The 19,808-nt window shown below is 36.7% G+C and overlaps 1 pseudogene; it reads right to left on the bottom strand.

Annotated features, from left to right (window-relative positions):
• Window positions 1-1,133: 1,133 nt before the first annotated feature.
• On the bottom strand, window positions 1,134-13,672 carry LOC118049860 (protein ILITYHIA-like; annotated as a pseudogene).
• Between the last annotated feature and the right edge of the window lie 6,136 nt (window positions 13,673-19,808).

The raw sequence follows: 19,808 nt of genomic DNA, 5'->3' as shown, positions 1-19,808 counted from the left end.
GATATTAGTCCTCCTGAATTATCTGATTCCTCACCCCACATGCTTGGTGTCCAGCACATCATAAGTTTAGAGCAACATGTTGAATTTCTTGACCCCTTACCACATGCACGTTATGAGGAAGATGAAGATAATCCTAGTTTACTTGATTGTGTCCATACCATATCTACACAAGTTTCAAACAATGTTTGTCTCATTCCACACCCTCAATCATTTAGTGTTCATAGTTACAAACTTGAGGAGCCGATAGAACACCTTCCCATATCTCCTCATGATAGGATGTCTAAGTTAGCAGAGTCATTACAATGTAGAGTTCATAATTTGCATATTGAGATCATGAAACAAATTCAAGCAAGTAATGAACAATACAAATTTCGAGCTGACTTACTTAAATATCATGATGCACTTAATGTTGGAGATTATTTCATGATACAGATTAGACCTGAACGGTGTCCTTTGGAAACCGATCATAAATTGCAAGTAATGCTAGACCATTCAAAGTGTTGCAAATGATTAAATCAAATAATTATGTCATTAAATTGCCATTAAACTTTGATATTAGCTCTACTTTGAACATGAAAGACCTCAGTGTTTATAAAATACAGCCTACCCCTGATGCTCCTTTTGATACCCCTACCTCATTATCCATATTTTTGGCACAAAAGGAACATATTAATGCTACTTTGAATGCACAAGTTGTTTTTACCAGGGATAGTGAACTTCAGCAAATCCCAGTATATGGACTCGACAACCAGATTCAGACTATACTTGGATTATCAGAAGAACATCACAACAGCTTGATCCTTGTCATTGAGAGCATTATCGGAGCTGTCTTGACCTATACTCGACGGGGTCGAGTTCTTCCAACCCCGGGAGAATTGATGGGGACACCGAACCGGAAACATTATTTATGCATGCGCGTACGATCATAGACGATGGAGGATAGTCCAAACCATTGAGAAATCGGGCTTTAACTTATGTTTTTGGGTTTTAATTTATATGGACTTTCAGTTGAGTTTTATTAATTTGGCTTTATTTGTGGGCTTGATTTAATTAATGTTGGATATTTTTATTTAATGGGCCATAAGCCAATTGCTTATTCAAGTTAGGGTTTTAGTATAAATACCCTACTTCTCTAAATGTTAAGGGACTTTTGATGATTAATGAAAATTTGCAAGTTTTGCATCCATCCAATCCCCCTCTCTTTCTCTTCTCAAGCTTCTTTCTTTCTTCTCTAACTTCTTTCTTTCCCTAAAGCTTCTTTCTTTTCTTGCTTTAATTCTTTTTCTTTGTTGTCCCGCGTCAATAAGCCTTCCCAATGCCTTTGTTGAAGTTTCACGAAGAGGAAACTAATTTGCAGAAGAGCACATTCAGTAACTGGTACAATACAAACGCATAAAATTACAACTGTTAGAACTGCAATACCTTCTCATCTTTCAAGGCATCTTTAAGGCAGTGTATGATAGATGGAAACATTTGGGATGTAACAACAGAGGATGGTGAGTACTGAGCCGTGCCTGGACACCCAGCCAGGAGAAGATGCCAAATTTGAGAGTAGTTCAAGCAGATCATCCAGTTGATGCTCTTCCATGTACTGCAATGTCATTTGAAACTATGAGAAAACGTAGAAGAAATTGCAAATTTTAATGGAAGAGGTTGGTAGCAATAAACAAGGAAGGTCCATCAAGAGCAAAGAAAGGTGCGAACAACATGGTGTTCTGCCTAGATACAGCTTCAGCTTCTTACCACAGGGTTATTTAAAAAAACAATCTTGAGTCCAGAGATCAGCCAGCATGTAGCACCACTACTATATCCTAATTCTAGTAACTTCTTGTTGGTATGAAAACTATGGCAGGAGTGATATGGTCACTTTAGAGCTAACAACTTTAAAATAACCTCTAGCATGTTTATCATGCAATTTTACATCATTTTGTAATTGAAAACCAACTGCCTTTGAGTATTCTTGTTTCCATCTTTTCTACTCCTTGACTGCAGCACACTGACAGGCCCAAACCTGAACAGCTACAACACTAGACTGCTGTGGCTTATTTTCAGAGCCCTAGGCACTGTCCCCGACAGCAAGCCTAGTAGTGTCAGGCTTGGGTGGTGTTAATGGTAATTCACTATTCAAATAAAACAAACATCAGGTCTAAGCCAGAGTTTCAAATATGTCAAGAGATTCAACATTTCTATCAGTTAAAATGAAAACATATATTTGCAAAACCAAGATACTCAGAAGTCAGAATACCTAAACCCACCGGTGAAGTGATACCCAATATGCTGGCAGCAGATATTCGGACTTGGTCATCATCATGATGAATTAAATCCTTGAGTTGACTGAAAACACGAACTCTAATAGGATCGCTCACACTTTTCCCAGCATGCTTAAGGACACCTTTTAAAGCTGTGAGAATTGCCTCCCGAACACCAGCATCTGATGCCTGAGCAACACAATAAAAGTGATGTCATGATCATAACAAAGATCAGTGAAGGGGAAAAAATGCATAATGGCTACCAAACCTGCAAGCTGGACAGGAGGTCACTGACTGGAGGATCAACTCTTGTACTGAGTGCACTAAGCTTTCCAAGAGAAAAAGCAGCACTTGTACGAACAGTCCTGCATTTCACTCAAGATCTCATGGGCAGGAAATAGGAACTCACAAACCATAAATAAGCCAAAGTAAAAAGACATGCATAAAGGATGTATATATGTGAAAGGAAAAAATTTTCCAATAGACCCACAAATAATTTATGAAACAATTCAACAATAGTTTGACAAATGAGCTTTTAATGTACAAACAAACCTTGTACTATCTTGTAAGCACTTGATAAATGTTGTTTGAAGTTGAGGAAGAAAAGGCCTCAAGGACATCCCACCCTTCCGTATTAAGATGCTCAATATAGACAAGATGGCACTCTTCACCTGCCAAGGAAATCGGTCGCCTATGATCCGGATAAGAGGCCTGCAATTATAAAACAAATACATCATTATAGTAGGTACACACCTAGGAAACTTCAGCTAATGGGAAAATAATCTTTTTATTAACAAGAGAACTATTAAAAACTATTAAATCAAGGCATCAAAAAGCAATAAGCACCCCAAGCACTTGGGAACGTTAAAAAAAGGAGCAAAAAGGAAATTCAAAATTTATGTGGTCATTATGAGCTCTTACAACAAGCATACAGTTTAATGAAGACCATTAAACTAACAGCACCTACAGATAAATGATACACATAATCTGAAATAGTTACAAGGTGAGCTCAAAAAGATTGAAGACATGCCATATATTCAATACCCATTTCTTTGTACAGACCATTATTTTAGGGGCACATTCTTGTGTTTCTAAAAGAATAAATTGATTGCGTGAAACTAGCAAAAATGTGATTTTACAGTAAAATTATCCTTGCTAAGAAAAAAAATGAAGGAATTTCCCATTCATGAAAAAGAAAACAAAAAAAAATGATCCAAATCCGGAGTTGTTCAAAAAAGTTAGGAGCAGCCAATGACAAGATGTGTTGATGTTACATATCACTCAACCCTAACTACACACATAATCAGTTGATTTATAGAAGCCACAAAAGTATAATTCACAAAAGCAAGATTTCCCAAAGACGGATGACACATTGTTAACCACCACAGTACTTTATGGTACATTAATTCTAGAAGTCAAAACTTGTACTAACATTTTTCAGATATATTAACATTTAGTATAAACTAGATTTCGTAAAATGTATATGGTCCATACCCAGTGATTGGAATGACAAAATCCTTCAATGCTTTTTCACTAGTCACTTCAATAAGCTCCCCAAGACCCAGTGCTGCCTGCTCTCTTAATTCAGCAGAGCCACTTGTCAGACCCTAAAATGTCATAAGATATCAGAGAATCATCAGAAATGAGACAAGAGGCACAAATAACTATGATCAATTCTTTTTCTAACCCAGTAGTCAACTAAACAACCAAATGTATATAACTGACAGGATCATAAGACACACACACGTATATATATATAATAGGATAAAAACAACTTCATGAAAACAGGAAAACTGACACTAGTAATAAACCACCCAATGGAAGAATTGAGGCAATAACAATACACTTCCGAAACCATATCATTAATTGCTAGTAAATCAACAAGCATTTTAGGGTGGAACAATTTCATCATCCTCCAGAGCATGCAGCAATGTTGGAACAATTTCATCAATTGCTTGCATTCCAGCACTCTGAATAAAGAGACAATTTAAGAGCCTAAGTTAATATCTAAACAAGAACTTAAAACAAAACCCAGAAGATAGAAATGATGTACCTTGTACAAAGTGCTGAATGGCCTGCAGACTCACGCACCTCAGGCATGTTGTAACATATGTTAACATCAAAATTTATCATACTTTCGATAGATTTAGAAAATTACTAGAAATACTGAACTAACCTATGTAGGGATGAGTTCATCCATAAAAATCAATAATTGACTCTTCACAGCACTTGCCATCACTTCACTCAGACCAATGCATACACCCTGTAATTCCAAGCCATATGAGAATTACATGACAAATAACCAAAAAGTAACCTTTGTAATTTCCTTATGATTGATCAATTCTTCTATTTTTCTTGCTACCAAAATCCTTGAATAATGTTTTCTATCAACTTTGACAAGAAAAAAAAAGAAAAAAATTCCTTGATTAATGTCTGCATATCATATTGAGAGATGAGGAGACGGGGTAGACCAAATGGTGATTTCAGTGCATGCATGGTTTACATGCATATGGTTAATGGATTGAAACTTGATGATCAAGATCCCTCTGCAAGTTAGAAGCACAAGAAGCCTTGTATCTGCCTGTTGGGTTTAGTCTACTATAAAGTATTGATAGGGAGGGGAGTTTTAAGAGAGAAAGTGGACAAATTACTGCAGCTACAGATAAAAATTTTACTTGTCTTCTGCCAGCATTAGGATCCTTTAGCACCTGGGATAGGATTGGGATGATCAAAGGAAGCATCTCTTTCACCGAGCTTTCGAACAAGTTCACCCAATGCTCGTGCAGCAACCTACATTAAAAATAAAAATAAAAACGATTTTTTTACCAAATAAATACTGGAAAAAAAAAAAAAAGGAATCAAGAAACAACAATCTGAAAATAAAAGAAGCACAGACCTGCCGCCTTTCAGAAGATGACGATGCCAGAGAAGATATTAAAGTATTCATTAAAACTGGCATTATTTCCTTGAGAGTCTTAGGAGTATTGGCTACTATCCTTTTCCAAACATGTAAGGGAGCCTGAACAGAGGGACATGAATATTCAGTTTACATAAATGCATAAAACACATATAAAAAGCAAATGACATAAAAGAGAGAAAGAGAGATGAAAATGTGCCACTACCTGACGCACAGATAAATTCACATCAGTCCGGACCATGTATAATGCAGCAAGAATTTCATTACGCTTATCTCTTCCTAAAACCTCAATAATAGCACGTCCATGTGCTTCAGTACTAGAACCTTCATCGCTTTTTCCAGAAGTCCCAGCTACCTGGATATGGAAAAAAGGCAATCTCAAAAGGCTAACAAAAGGAACTTGCAAAATGGAGAACTGGAAAGAGGTGAAGTAGTATGAACCTTAAACAAGAGATCTCGTAACAATTCCACTGAGCTTTGCCGGATGCACCAATTATCATTGAAAATACCATCTTCAACAGCAGGAAAGAGAAGAGGCAAGGACCTAAGGTTGAAAAGGAACATAATAATATAAAATAGCACACATCCAACAAAGATTACAGATCACACGAATATGCAAAACATTCTTAAGACAGACAGCTATCACAGACTGCATGTGACTTTCATGAAATCAGAATAATTTCAAGTTTCTTGGAAATAAAATTTAAAATGCCCACGAAATAGCAACATGTTTTGGCCCCAGTCAGAAATTCTAAAGTGATTTTATGGCAGGAACTTCAAGAAATTTCAGTCCAAACATGTAGGAACTAAAGTAAATTTCAATCCAGCGCCAAGAAAATACAAAGAAACATGGCAAGACTAAGAATGCATACATTGTTGCATAGTGCTCCACCAGGACATGGTCAGCACCCAATGCTGCATCACGAACAGATTCATTCTCATCCGCAAGACCTGTACGAGCAAACCAGCCACTTTATTATAAGCTGGGTTGTTCTACTACTACCAGTACTGGAAAAAAAAAATCCACAAAGAACATTTATATTTAAAAAAGGAATTGAACAATCTAAGCAACCAAAACTACAAATATCCTTCAAAATTTCTGAACCTACCATCTAAAGTTGCAGGCAACACCTGCTGCAAATAATTCTGGAATTGAACACCTAAAGATCTTGGCAGATACTGCAAATAAATTAGCATAGAAAGGACATAATCAGAGAAGGGTCATAAGCAAAATCCAAAGTAGTTTGGGTGGGGAAAAACTTTATTGGACACATTTTTTATGAGAATATTAGCTGGCGCGAATTAGTTCACCTTGAAAAGTGTTAAATATCCATCACGCATAGATGCCTTTTGATGAGAACAGTTTCGGATAATATCAGGCAGTACATGTTCAAAGTATCCTGTGCCAAGTGCAGATAGAACCTGGAGATAGATAAACAAAAGCCCCGAACTTAAGTATACCCGATTAAAAGAAGTCTGCAAATTCTGAAAACTAGTGTTTTCTTCAGGAAGTATCACATCATAATCATAACAAGTATTCATTTTCAGATTAATTGCCTTCGTCTAAACACAATAGACGTAATAGCTGTGCTATTGTCATATTAATTGCAGAAGACTTGAAGAAACCTTATGTATATAATGAGCTGCTTAATTAAGTGAAAAAGTGGTTCAGTAGTCAACTAGAAAGTTAGAGTAACCAATAATACCTCACTCAAGCCTTGAGCAGCTCCAGAACGCTCAACATTACTATTATCAGTTTTAAGAGAGTCAAACATCCAAGGAACAAGATCAGGGAAGTTTTCCTCGCCCATTCCTCTTATAAGAGATCCAATGGCCCTTGCTGCCCGAGACCGAACTTCAGGAATTGCATCCACAAGAACCTGTTCTTATCCAAAATCAAAACTTAATCATAGAGGACAAATGGTATACAAAATATGTACACAACTCCAGTGATAACGATACCTTTTTAACTTCAGGAAGAAGCAACCCAATGTAAGGAATCATATCCTTCGGTTCTGTAACCAATGAACACATGTTTCCAACTATTAGTTTCAGCACTCCTCTCCCTAAGACCCCTATGAACTATAGGTACCAATAGTGCAAGTGATGGGGCATCAATTGAATTAATGAAAGTTGGCTGCAAGAAAACAGATTAAAATAAAACTGATAAACTAAACAAATGTTCATCCATAAACCTTTTACCTGGAGGAGAATATCAAGAGAATATTTTGTATACTCATTGGGGTATGTTAGGCCTATGAGAAGCGTAGGGACAAGAGAAGATATTTCTGGATTCTTTATCACACTCCTGACCTGGGATGACATTATGGACAGTTAGTCATGAACCACTATGCATGAAGAGCACATTGTGAACAATAAATCACAAGAAATAATATATATATATATATATATATATATATATAATATATATATATAACCTGCTGGAGTGCCATTTGTCCTGCTGACTGGACTTTGGGATGTGTATCAGTTAAAACCTAAATTTGGAAACAAAATTCCAAGGTCAAGAATTTTTGTTTATTTAAAGAAGGCTAAGCAACAAGGCTTGCGCATGCAACTATAAACCTCCGTCAGTTTGGGCACGATAGTAGGAAGGCATTGAGACAATTGTTGAGGAGCACAGTATGCCATAGCACCTAGTAGTTGTACACTGCTTTGCTTTGTCCGCCAGGCTTTTATCCTCAAGACCCTGAGTTTAAAAATGTACAGGCAACAATTTGATCAGTCAAGCACTCTGAAAGCAGTGCAACATAATCCAAATAGTAAGACACAGCAGGACAAATAAACAAAAGGAGAAAAAATTATAATATTACAAAACACTATGTCAACAACACAAATAACAATACTAATAAAGAATCATCCTCACTGTGACATTCATTCTATCTGTAGAAAAAAATCAAAGACAGTAAAACAAGGCACAAGCACAATAATGGCAAGCAACATAGTTCACTTTCACCTCTGCTTGTCAATGTCTGTTGTATTTATCTTAGTCAACTAGCTAGTATAACAAGCTATTTGATTCAATTCAGAACACAGCTAACAGATCATAAATGTCCACCATCCAGGGAAATAAAAGAATTTTATTATCCAACTGAAGTATCCGTACTGATCAAGCATAAGAGTGCAGTATAATGAGACCTAACTAAAATCATTACATGATTACTAGTTAAATTATCAACTTTTAATACAGAAAATTTATCGCTAAGACAGAATAAAAACCGAGTCTCTATCCATAGTATGGTCCCTCAAGATTTAGAAGAACTATATGACCGGTTCAATTATTGTATCTTATCAAACAAATGTGCAGAATATGTAACGATTAAATCCACAAAAGGCACCTTTAGAATCGATGGAAGCACAAGCTTCAGCCCCTGCGCACTGAGTTGAGACATCATTGAACGAGCAGCACATTCAGCAGCTTCACGAACTGCTACAACTTGGTCACAGAAAGAAACCAAAAGTAACGGCAACATTTGAATCACATACCTGGATAAAAACAGGAAAAATAGATGCATTAATCACACAAAGAAATCTGCACAGACAACATTGCAGTCTTTAGGCTACAATTGTTTATACAAACGGTTCAAACAGTTTTCCAAGTGTTTCACAAAAGCACTCAAAAGCCAGTTGAGCTCCTTCACGATGTTTTACTCAACTCCTGTAGTTTGAAAGAAACACAAGCTCGTCAAAGACCAAAATTAAAAAATACAAAGGTGAATAACTACAGTAAGAAGCGCTATTTGGCTTTGGCTTGGCAGACAGGGATCCCCTCCACCCACACTATAACAACTAAATGAACAAGAACCCTATTGGAAAACAATTTTATTCTTGACAACCAATCATTGTTCATGTCCACCAACAATAAAAGAAGGATCAGAAAATTTTTAACTTGAGGAACTACTAATATTGCCAAATATGATTAAAGAAAATGACCAGAATCAGAGGAATATAACATTTTAATAAAACTAAAACCAACCAGAGTGTGAATATACCTATCTGCAAGACTTTCCCTTATTGCAGCAGTAATTCCATACTTCTTCTAGCAAGATATTCCATACCCTTGACCACTCCAGCAAGTCCAAAAGCTGCTCCTCGGCGTTCCCCAAATTTTTCACTATTCATAAGTTGATCCAATAACCTAGAAACAAGAGCAGGTGCATCATCCTGATGCAAGAAAAAGAGATGTTAGGACAGCTTGTAAACCCAAACATAACAACATGAAACTTCAGAAATATACTGCCTCTAGTTCTTTTTTTTTTTATTTGGAGATGGAAGAATTAGAAAAGGACACGAGCATCAATAAATTACAATAACTAAATGCATCGTTATGAGACTTAGATTTTAATTTTAGGCAAAAATTGCTTCATACTTTCTTTGACTGCATTAGTGGAGATAAGCAAAACGAAACTGCCCGCTGAACAGCCTCTGATGGAGTATTCAAAACATCCAACAACTTCTCCACCACTGCATGGACTTTGGGATCATCCTGCAAGAAACTACAGATGTTAAAACCAAACAAGAAAAAAAGCTTGATGAATTTGCTATGAAAGGAAAACTGGCACATAAAATCAGACCTTAGCCAAGTGTTTTGCCAAGGCTCCAGTAAAAATAACAACACCCTCACGAACCAAATCATATTTTTCCTCAGCTGATGCCTAAGCACAAGAAATTATATGAGAGGGACAAATATAAAAGGTTAAATAATCTTTAATCATTACATCAGAGTCTATCCATCTATAGAATTCATACATAATAAAAAAGGTCAAACATGTTATGATTTAAATGAAGACTGACCTTCTTGTTCAGGTAGTTCTCAAAGATTGGAAACAACAAGGAAACATTGTCTCTTCCATGCTTATCAATAATTATGATGCCAGCATTGATCATTCTTCCTCGAACATCTGCATTAAGGTCACCCTACAACATAAAAGGGTTAAAAAAAACAGAGACACTGATTTATTCAGACCAATTTATAGCTAAGATGACAAACACTTCAAGGCATACAGGATCGTACATACCAAACAAAATGATGAAATGAAAATGATGATTCTCCTTGATATGAGGAAAAAATGCAATAGAAGAGTCCAAAAATACGCTTTAAGAAAAAATAATATAGCTTTCTTCTAATTAATGAATAGATAGATATGGAAATCTTAACCTACTAAGAAACATAGCAGATCAGTACTCCATTGGTAACAGCAGTATTTTCTGGGTTAGACAATAACTGCAATGAAAAGCTCTTTAAGCATCAGAGTAATATTAAGTAGTACTTTGATTAAATGACTGTAGCTACCTGGTCTCCATAAATGGATGTGATAATTTGGGGAAGTAATTATTTCTTAACAATGAGCCAACTTAATTGAAGCAAAATGGCAAAGCAAATCTTACCAATGCTCGTGATATGAGGAATGTCATAACAACAGGGAGGTCTTTTGTTCTTAGAACATCAGCAGCAGAATGTAAAGCCAGTGCTATTCCTTGTCTGCCCAGCCAACCAGCATCAACAGTATCCTCACCAAAACCAGCATCCCGGATATATAAAGAAAATAAAGTAGAAAGAGATTCCTGAGGAGATCATTAAAAAAAAATAAGAAAACAGCACACAGAAGAAGAATCGTAATTTTGTCACACTAACTTGTATAGTATCTGGATTTTCATCCAAAGCAGCAGCTAATGCCTCTGCAGCAGCCAACCGCACATTGTAATCAATATGAGAAAGTGCTTTGAAAAGTCCAGAATAATTGGTCCCAAAGTCATGTCCATAGCGATCCCAAATATCCAAGCCATTAATTATTCTCTCAAAAAGACCCAAGGAAGGGCTCTCATTGGCTTCCCTGTCACCAGCTATTGGAATAAGATCCAAGAAAACACTGACATCCTTGGTCACAATAAGGCGTAGAGTAGTAGCAATGTCAAGAGCCCAATGGCAAAGGTGCGGCTGTACATCTTGATAGCTTCACCAAGGTCTCATAGGCCACGTCACTCACTATAGGTGACTGTAGCAAAGGGTCAACAAACCTAACCTGATAACATGCACAAAAGAAGAGGACTAGGACCACATAGAGGAGCTTAAAGTATAAGAAGAACAAAAACCCTAAACAATACAAGCACTGAAAAATACTTTAAATCACCATATCTAAGAGAGAGAATCAGAACTCATATGAGAAATAGATTAGGACCACCATGGAAGAAATTCTCTAACATGAAAAATATTGTTTCCGAACAACCATCATAAAATTAAAATAGCAAGCGGGCTCTTAAAATGAACAATAGCAAGCATTGACATATCGTTCTTTCCCATCTCCTAGCATGCAGATGTTCATACAATAAAAGTGATCAAAGCTAATTGCTGAGGAATTGGGGATCAGAAAAGGAAAGGCGGTTGAAGTTTAGTTTCACAGTGACCATTTAAGAGAACTGTAGACAAAAGGAAAGGAAGTTGAAGTTCAGTTTCACAGTGACCATTCAAGAAGATTGTAAAAAAAAGGAAAGGCAGTTGAAGTTTAGTTTCACAGTGACCATTTAAGAGAACTGTAGACTAATAACAACATATGCTGCAGCTTCGCATCAAACATTTTTATCTTCGCATAAAAAAGAGTAAGAAGTAGAACAGTCACATTCTGACATAATGCTAGTGAGATATCACCTGTTTGTGTATACATCAACAAAAGTAACACAAAGAAAAGCAGGTTGCATGACACAAACCAGGGAAGGTAGCTGACTGTGTGCAAATACAGGGTTAGAGATGGCCATTTCCCCAAGAGCTCTCAGCATCATCGAAAGGTTGTCCTGTATACCTCTAACCTTATCTCGTACAGCTGCCTCCTCCTTCAGCAATAATTCACGAGCCTCTTCTTTTGTTGTCTTTCCTTTATCTACAAAAACCAGAGACAATGAAACGAAAGCATGTTAAGCAGGAAATAATTTTAATCAATACCAGTATCAATTAATTTACCAAGTGCAAAATAACATGCCAGCTTTCTTCGTTGACTTCCCAATATCCTTTCTACCCATACCAGCAGCTTCTCTACCAGTTGGTTCTCTCTTCACAAACTGATTAGAATTGACATCATCCTGGGAAAAGAGACACAGTTACAAACGAAAATAAGAGATTATTTCCTGCTTAACATGAAAAGGAAGCAAAAAAGTAAATGAATGAAAAGGAATATTAACTACCGTGTCATTGTGGTCCTCGTACATCCGAAAACGGCCCTTCGCCTGTCTTGTGTTCTTAGAAGCAACAGATTCTGCAACATAAACCCCTTGCTCACTAGAAAGCATTCCTTCAGGGGTGTGAAAAATCTGAGAAAAAATTTACAAATAAGTAATACAAAACACTAGGTCAAAAACACAGAAAACATAAGAAATTCTGTGACTAAGGCTAGCAGATTATAGAAGGCCATCGTAGCAACAACAAACATTTATCCTTACATAAATACAATGAACCAGAGGGAAAATATATGGGAAAAAGAATTGATAGTATAAAAGTGGAATTAATATGCTCCTGCCACCTAGGCTAGGGCCATATTTTCATTGCCAGAAGTCCTCAAATGACATCTTCTCATCTAAACAAATAATCACTGGAATTTCTGAATACACAGATTCAGTAGTGGCTGCAAGTAATTATCAGCTTAATAATATATATTTTCACGTTAACAAAGGTCAAAGCCCAAGAAGCTCAATCAACCAAATGACACATGGTCCCCACAGCTGTCATTTGTGTCTACAATCCTGTGCTGGTCCAGAAATAAGAAATGGAAAAGGCCTAAGACATGCTCTGGTCCCGGCCAATGCACACCCAGCAGTGAGCTAAAATGTCATCCTAGTGCACAAAGTCAAACAGATCTAACAACCATACAGAAAGTGCCACTATGACAACACATCCCTCCCAAGATTGGAAAGCTGAACCTGACTCTGGAAAAGACAAAATGACAACATATCCCTTCCAAGATTGAAAAGTATATCTCTCATTTCAAACATGTGTAGTCTACAAGCAACAAACTTGAGAATAACATTGCTATAAGAAAGTGACTGATACTATATTTGGCAAATCCAGTACTGAGCAATTAATTGTGTTTAGGAACAGTACTTGGAATCCAAGTAAAGCTAAACTGCTAAGAAAAAGAGAGTAGGAATGCAAAACAACGGAAAAAAGAGAGAAAATAACATAGGCTATAATGACAATTTTAGAATTGGAGCAGCAAAAAGCAACCCAAGCCATGGAACACCAGGTGGCTGCGACAGAAAGAAGTCACAAAAGGTACCGAAAGCCTGAGAAAGGAAGCTGTAAAAAAGAGTTGAGCTTTATAAAACTGTAAAAATCAAACTCACAACAACAAATAAGAGCAAAATGACAAACACTCTTAATGGGATAAGAAAGAGAACCTGGAAGTTAACATAAACAAATGATAGTAATTGGAATCCAAGTGGAGCTAAACCACTGAGAAAAAGAGAGCATGAATGCAAAACAATGAAAAAAAAAGAGAGAGAAGATAACATAAGAACTTCTCTGCAAGTCTACTAATAAGACTCAAATAGACACAACCCAAAAAATCCAAAAAGCCAAACCACATCTACCCATGATGAGAAAGATGGCAATTAGAGCAGAAGGCATGATTGTCATAGCTAACATGCTACTTAACCTAAATTCAATTAACATAACATGGCAAGGATGTACTGAATAGCAATAAATAAAAAAGCAAATCAAACCAAACCAAGCTGAGAACCAGTCATCACCAAACCTAACTAAATGAAAACTATACCTATAACCCCCAAACAAAGAAGATGGATATGGGCAACCCAAAACAAAACCAGCATCACGTAGGATCAAAACCTTTCCCAAAACCAAAACACCTTGTATAACCTGCAACATCCTGCGTAACTTGCCAACTTGGAGCACCTTTCATGGGCAGCAATTCCAATGCATCAATAAAGTGAAGAGGACCGACGAATCAGAGCCAAAAGCCTTTGAGATCAGCACCAAATCCCCCAAAAACAGCAAGCCAAAACCCAGACAAAAGGAAAGAAAAGGAAGGCTGATGAGTCACGCCATCATTGCAAGGCAAATAGAGACACAAAAGCAATCCCACCTTACCCTAACAGCTCAGTTCTTGGTGACTTCGATGGAGAAAGAGAAGAGGAGTGCAGGAAAACCAGGAAAGAGAGAAAGATGAGCTTAACCCAATAGTTAGCAACCCCAATCCCAGCCCCAGCAAATGAGACCCAAACCAAAAAAACATAATGCCCTATGCCGAATGAAGGAAAATTAACACAAGAAAAAAAAATAAGCATGCTCCTTGCCCACCAACATAAGCTGAATAGAAGGGCAGGAAATCCAGCCAAAAAGAGCTGAGCAAGAGGTAAAAAAGCCAGCCAAGAAGCACTTTGCACTTTTCCATTGAATAGGAAGTTGTCTCTTGATATACAGTGGATTCACCAATCCTTTTCGTTTTTTTGTTATTTCTTCAACGCATCATGCATGTTATACAATCCAAAACTTGCAAACTGGATTATCTAATTTGTGGTCTTTTTTATCAATATCTTTTATCTCTACTTTTATCACTCACAAAGAACACCAAGAGAGATCATTCAAGCACATTCAGGACAAGCTTAAAAAGATGTGAGTATACCCGATAATACCCACACAACCAAGTCTTAAGGAATCTTCGCATACTTTAATCCTGGCTTGTCTCTATTCTTTTGAAACAGATATCAGCAGACCTGATATGATTTTGGTTCTCTGCATCAAGAAGAAAACGAGCATTAGATATGGTCACAAATCTGCTAATGAAAAACTTGTTACACTGCTAAGTGAGTGGATACCCTGCCTATTGTTGGTTGCATAATGAAGAGAATTAAGCAAGCAGGTTAAATGCCTGAAAAAAAAAAATGTCAGTTTCAAGTTTCCACCTAAACCCATATGCAAATGCTATTAACTGACAAGTTTAAATCAAGTAAATCAACAGGCCCAGAACTCTTCACCGATGACATGCAAGAACACATGCCTTAAATGCCATTGCCTTCAAGCTAAAACAATGTTAAATGTTTAGTTCTTTCCAAGTTTCATCAACTCTATAAGCTTCCTGCACCATTTATACATTCCTTTATTGGGAGGCCATATTAGACACAGGGTAAAAGTAACCCTCTCGAAAAGTAAGCAGGAAAAGAGTCAAATTATGATTATGTTGGAATCGTTCCTTGTTTAGTTCTTCTTTAATGGGTCGGCTTCTGCAATAATTAACTTCGGTAGCAATTTTTTTCTCGATAGCTCCTAAAACCCTTGATTACAGCCTTTATCCGAACAAAAATCAAATCCAGCTCTCTATTTTCAAAAAAAAAAAAAAAAACCATACACAAAAAAAATATGGCACGACATTACCTGCTTTATATACATCCTAAAATACAGAATCATCCGCCTTCTATCAAAGAGATTAAAGAACAGCACCATTAGCGGAGTTTTCTTACTGTTAGAGACAGGAAAAAAATTAATTTAAATTTTCAAAAAAAAAAAAAAAAAGATTAGCATGCCTATCTGTGTACGATCCAAAATCTGAAATTATTCCATGCCTTTTTAAGCAGGAAATTAAAAAGAAATAAATAAATAACAGTTTTCAAGATTAAAAAATAAATGGTTAAAAAAACTAACAACTGCTAACTAGGGTTTCAACTTCCATAAATTTACAGAATATACAAAAATCGGAGTCTCAAACCTAAGTTCTAAGTAACAAATACAGGCACTAAAACCACGGCGTAGCGGAGCAAAATTAGCAAGAAAACTTACAAAATTGTTGCTCCATCGACTAGAAAGGGGTTTGGCTTGAAGAAGAAGAAGATGAGGAGTAGTGGAGGACTGGGTTTGAGCGCGTGAGTTAATGGTTTAGGTGTTGGGTGGGTGCGCAAGTTAAGGCTGTTCAACAGAGTGCTCCAGCGGTGTGTTTTAGCGCTGGGTTTGTGGTGTGTCTCTATCAGATGCTTTGACATGTCTTCCTCTTCCACTAAGTTCTTGGCCGTTGTCGCTGCATCATATGATCCAAGAAATCCTTCCTCTTCACTACATACTTCTACTTTGTCTCCACCGTGAAACTCCATTGTTGTTACAGAATTTAACAGGCAAAGAAAAGAGGAACTTGAAAGATCAAGGAATTTTTTTTCGTGTCCTGTAAATCAAAATCAATGAAGTGGAAGTGTAACAGACGGGTTGTTTTTTAACGTTGCTAAAGGGAAGTAACGGATAGTTTTGATGTCGACTTGATTTTTCTATGTTGTTAACAGATAGTGATGTCGATTTGATTTTTCGATGTTGTTAATAGATAGTTTTCTTTCTTGTTTTTTAAGTACTAAAGGGATCCCATGAATATAATACCCATATTATTATAATATGTAATAAAAATATTTTCATTTTAATATAGATATCATAAATATTTAAAACAAAATATATATACAACAATCAAAAGTTTGAGGACCAAATTTAATATAATCAACAAATAATATGACATTTCTAAATTTTTCACAACTTCCAAAAAGTGTTTTGCGCCCAAAATAAAAAGAAAACACTTTCCTGGAAACTAAGCCAAATTTTTCTTTAAGTGAAAAGTGTTTTCCGTTTACCAACTTTTCTAATAGCAAACAAACACATGAAAGTTTGGAAAGTGATTTTCTGAAAACCACTTTCTGGAAAACAAACACACCCTAAGTAAGTCTATTATTGTTCAAAATAAAACCCACAAGGATCATGTTCTAAATCGATATGCCAAGCCATATTGGATTTAATAAATATAGTTTTGAGTGAGGGTTAATTGGGTAATGTTAGAAGTAAGCAAAAAAACCTAAAAACCAATTAAACCAAAAAAATTGGAAAAAAATTTAACCAAAAAAACGAATTAAAAAATAAAACCGAATGAACCGATTAAAAAGCCTAAGAAAAAAACCGATTTGGTTCGGTTTTGATTTTTAAAATATTAAAACGATTGAACCAGACCGAACCGAATTGGTTCAACCAACATTTAAAACCACTATAAAAGGAAACCCTAAAACTATATTTCTCAATCCTTCAATTCTCAGCCGCCCCATTCTCCCAAATGTCTTCCCTCTCTCTCCACTCTCCTTCTCTAATTCTCTCATTATTCTTTGATTTTCTGGATTAAAAGATTTAAAACTCAAGCCTTTATAAACACAAGATAAAGGGATAGAAACGTTTGCCCTAAATTTATGCCTTTCCCGCTTTCATATTGTATACTCCATCATTATTATTTATAAACAAAAGATAAAGAGAAAGAAAACATTTTTTGCTATCTATTTTTGCATAAAAGAGATGTGCATTAGGGATATTTTTGCCCTAATTTTTGCTATTTGATTTAATTAGAGACAGCCTCAATTTCATGGATTTTACACGGATGTTTTGGGTTTTTTATGAGTTGGTTCTCTAGTCATATAGATCATTATTTTGCACTTTTTACACAGTTGAAATCCCAGCCATTTAGACTAATCAATTTATCATTCATCTTCTCCATTTGCTGGCATCCGCTTGCCCTTCACATGAAACATAACTTGATAGTTTTGGTTTTTTCAATACTAGTACGTAAAAGGTTAGATTTGCATCTTGTTTTGAAGGTTCATTTCGGCCGCAAAGGGTTTGGGTACCTAGACATAAAAGAACGACCTTTAAATTTATATTCGGTGTTGTCATCGTATTGGAATACTAAAGGTTTCTTCAAAAGAATGTGGCATATAGTGGGGGAAGATGTAATTAAAGTTGTCAGATCCTTCTTTCAGACTTGTAGAATACTTAAAGAAATGAATGCTACATCCATTTCCCTTATCCCTAAAGTTGCTAATCCTACGAGGTTGACAGATTTTCATCCTATATCCTGTTGCAATACAGTATACAAATGCATCATGAAGATTCTAGCTGGGAGAATGAAAGTTGTTTTGCCATCCTTAGTAGGTCCGTATCAGACAGCTTTTATCTCTGGACGGAGAATCAGCGACAATATTCTTTTGTCTCAGGAGCTAATGAAAGGCTATCATAAATCTACGGGCCCTGCTGTTGTGCTATGAAAGTTGATCTGATGAAGGCTTATGACTCGGTTCGGTGGGATTTTGTTGATGCTACGTTAATAAAAATGGGATTCCCTAGAATAGTCATTGATTGGATCATGGTTTGTGTTACATCATGTCAATTCTCAATCAACGTCAACGGTGAACTTGCAGGTTACTTTCAAGGGGGGAGAGGGCTGAGACAAGGTGATCCATTATCCCCATATTTGTTTGTCCTATGCATGGAAATCCTATCAGGACTGTTCTGCAGTATGAGTGCCAATCAAAACTTCAAGTTCCATTGGAGATGCAAGAAGGACATAATTTCTCATCTTTGCTTTGCCGACGACTTGATGATATTCAGCAAAGGGGATGTTCACTCAATTCGTATAATAAAAAATGTGCTCATAGAGTTTCAAGATCTATCAGGTCTATATCCAAATCCAAATAAAAGTGACATCTTCTTGAGCGGTATGTTAGGTGCTAAGAGGGAACAGATTATCAGTATTCTTGGGTTTAGAGAGGGGGAGCTTCCTATGAAATATTTGGGAGTGCCTCTTATCTCGTCCAGACTAAAGGGTATTGATTGTAAGGGCCTCGTGGATCGAATTACCGCTAAAGTACGACATTGGACCTGTAGAACACTCTCTTTCGCAGGGCGAGTACAACTGATTAACTCAGTTTTATTCTCCATCCAGGTCTATTGGGCATCTCTATTCCTATTACCTGGGCAAGTAGTGAAAAATGTTGAGCAAATTATGAGATCCTTTCTTTGGTCAGGTTCTGATATGAGCACTACTAGGGCTAAAGTGGCTTGGGATCAGGTATGTCTTCCAAAAAAAAAGGGGGGGCTAGGCATAAAAAGGATAACAGAATGGAACAAGATTGCCTTGTTGAAACACATTTGGAACTTGTGCACTGACTCGGAAGGCTCAATCTGGTCTACTTGGATCAGATCCAATCTCTTGCGAGGTAGGAATTTCTGGACAATGAAGGCGCCGGGAAGCTGCTCTTGGGCTTGGGGAAAGATTCTAAAGCTCAGGTCCTTAGCATGGCCAAAGATGAAGCACATCATCGGAGATGGAATGACAACCTCTCTATGGTTCGACAATTGGCATCCTCACAGCCCGCTCGCTGATACTTACAGTGACAGATTCATCTATGATTCAGGTATGGAACACAACGCGAGAGTGAATGTGCTGATTAATAACTTAGAATGGAGAATTCCTGTCACTCATGCTCTTGGCTGGCACCCCATTATAGAAGCTATTCCTTCCACATCTACTCCTAAGGGGCAAAAAGATGAGATTGTTTGGTTGGATTCGCCAAATCAGAGTTTCTCGGTCAAAGTAACGTGTGAGCAACTAAGAATTCATCATCAAATGGTTGATTGGCATGACATTGTGTGGTTCAAGAATGTTGTCCCAAGACATGCATTTCTTCTATGGGTGGCTATCCAACGGAAACTCTTAACGCATGATAAACTTTATCGGTTTGGTATACATGGTCCCAATAGGTGCTCACTCTGTCTCCGCAACAATGAAGATCATAACCACTTGTTCTTTGAATGCTCCTATACGAAAGCATTA

Source organism: Populus alba, chromosome 16 (assembly GCF_005239225.2).
Source record: "Populus alba chromosome 16, ASM523922v2, whole genome shotgun sequence".
NCBI lineage: Eukaryota > Viridiplantae > Streptophyta > Magnoliopsida > Malpighiales > Salicaceae > Populus > Populus alba.
This window is presented reverse-complemented; position numbering and strand designations above follow the sequence as displayed.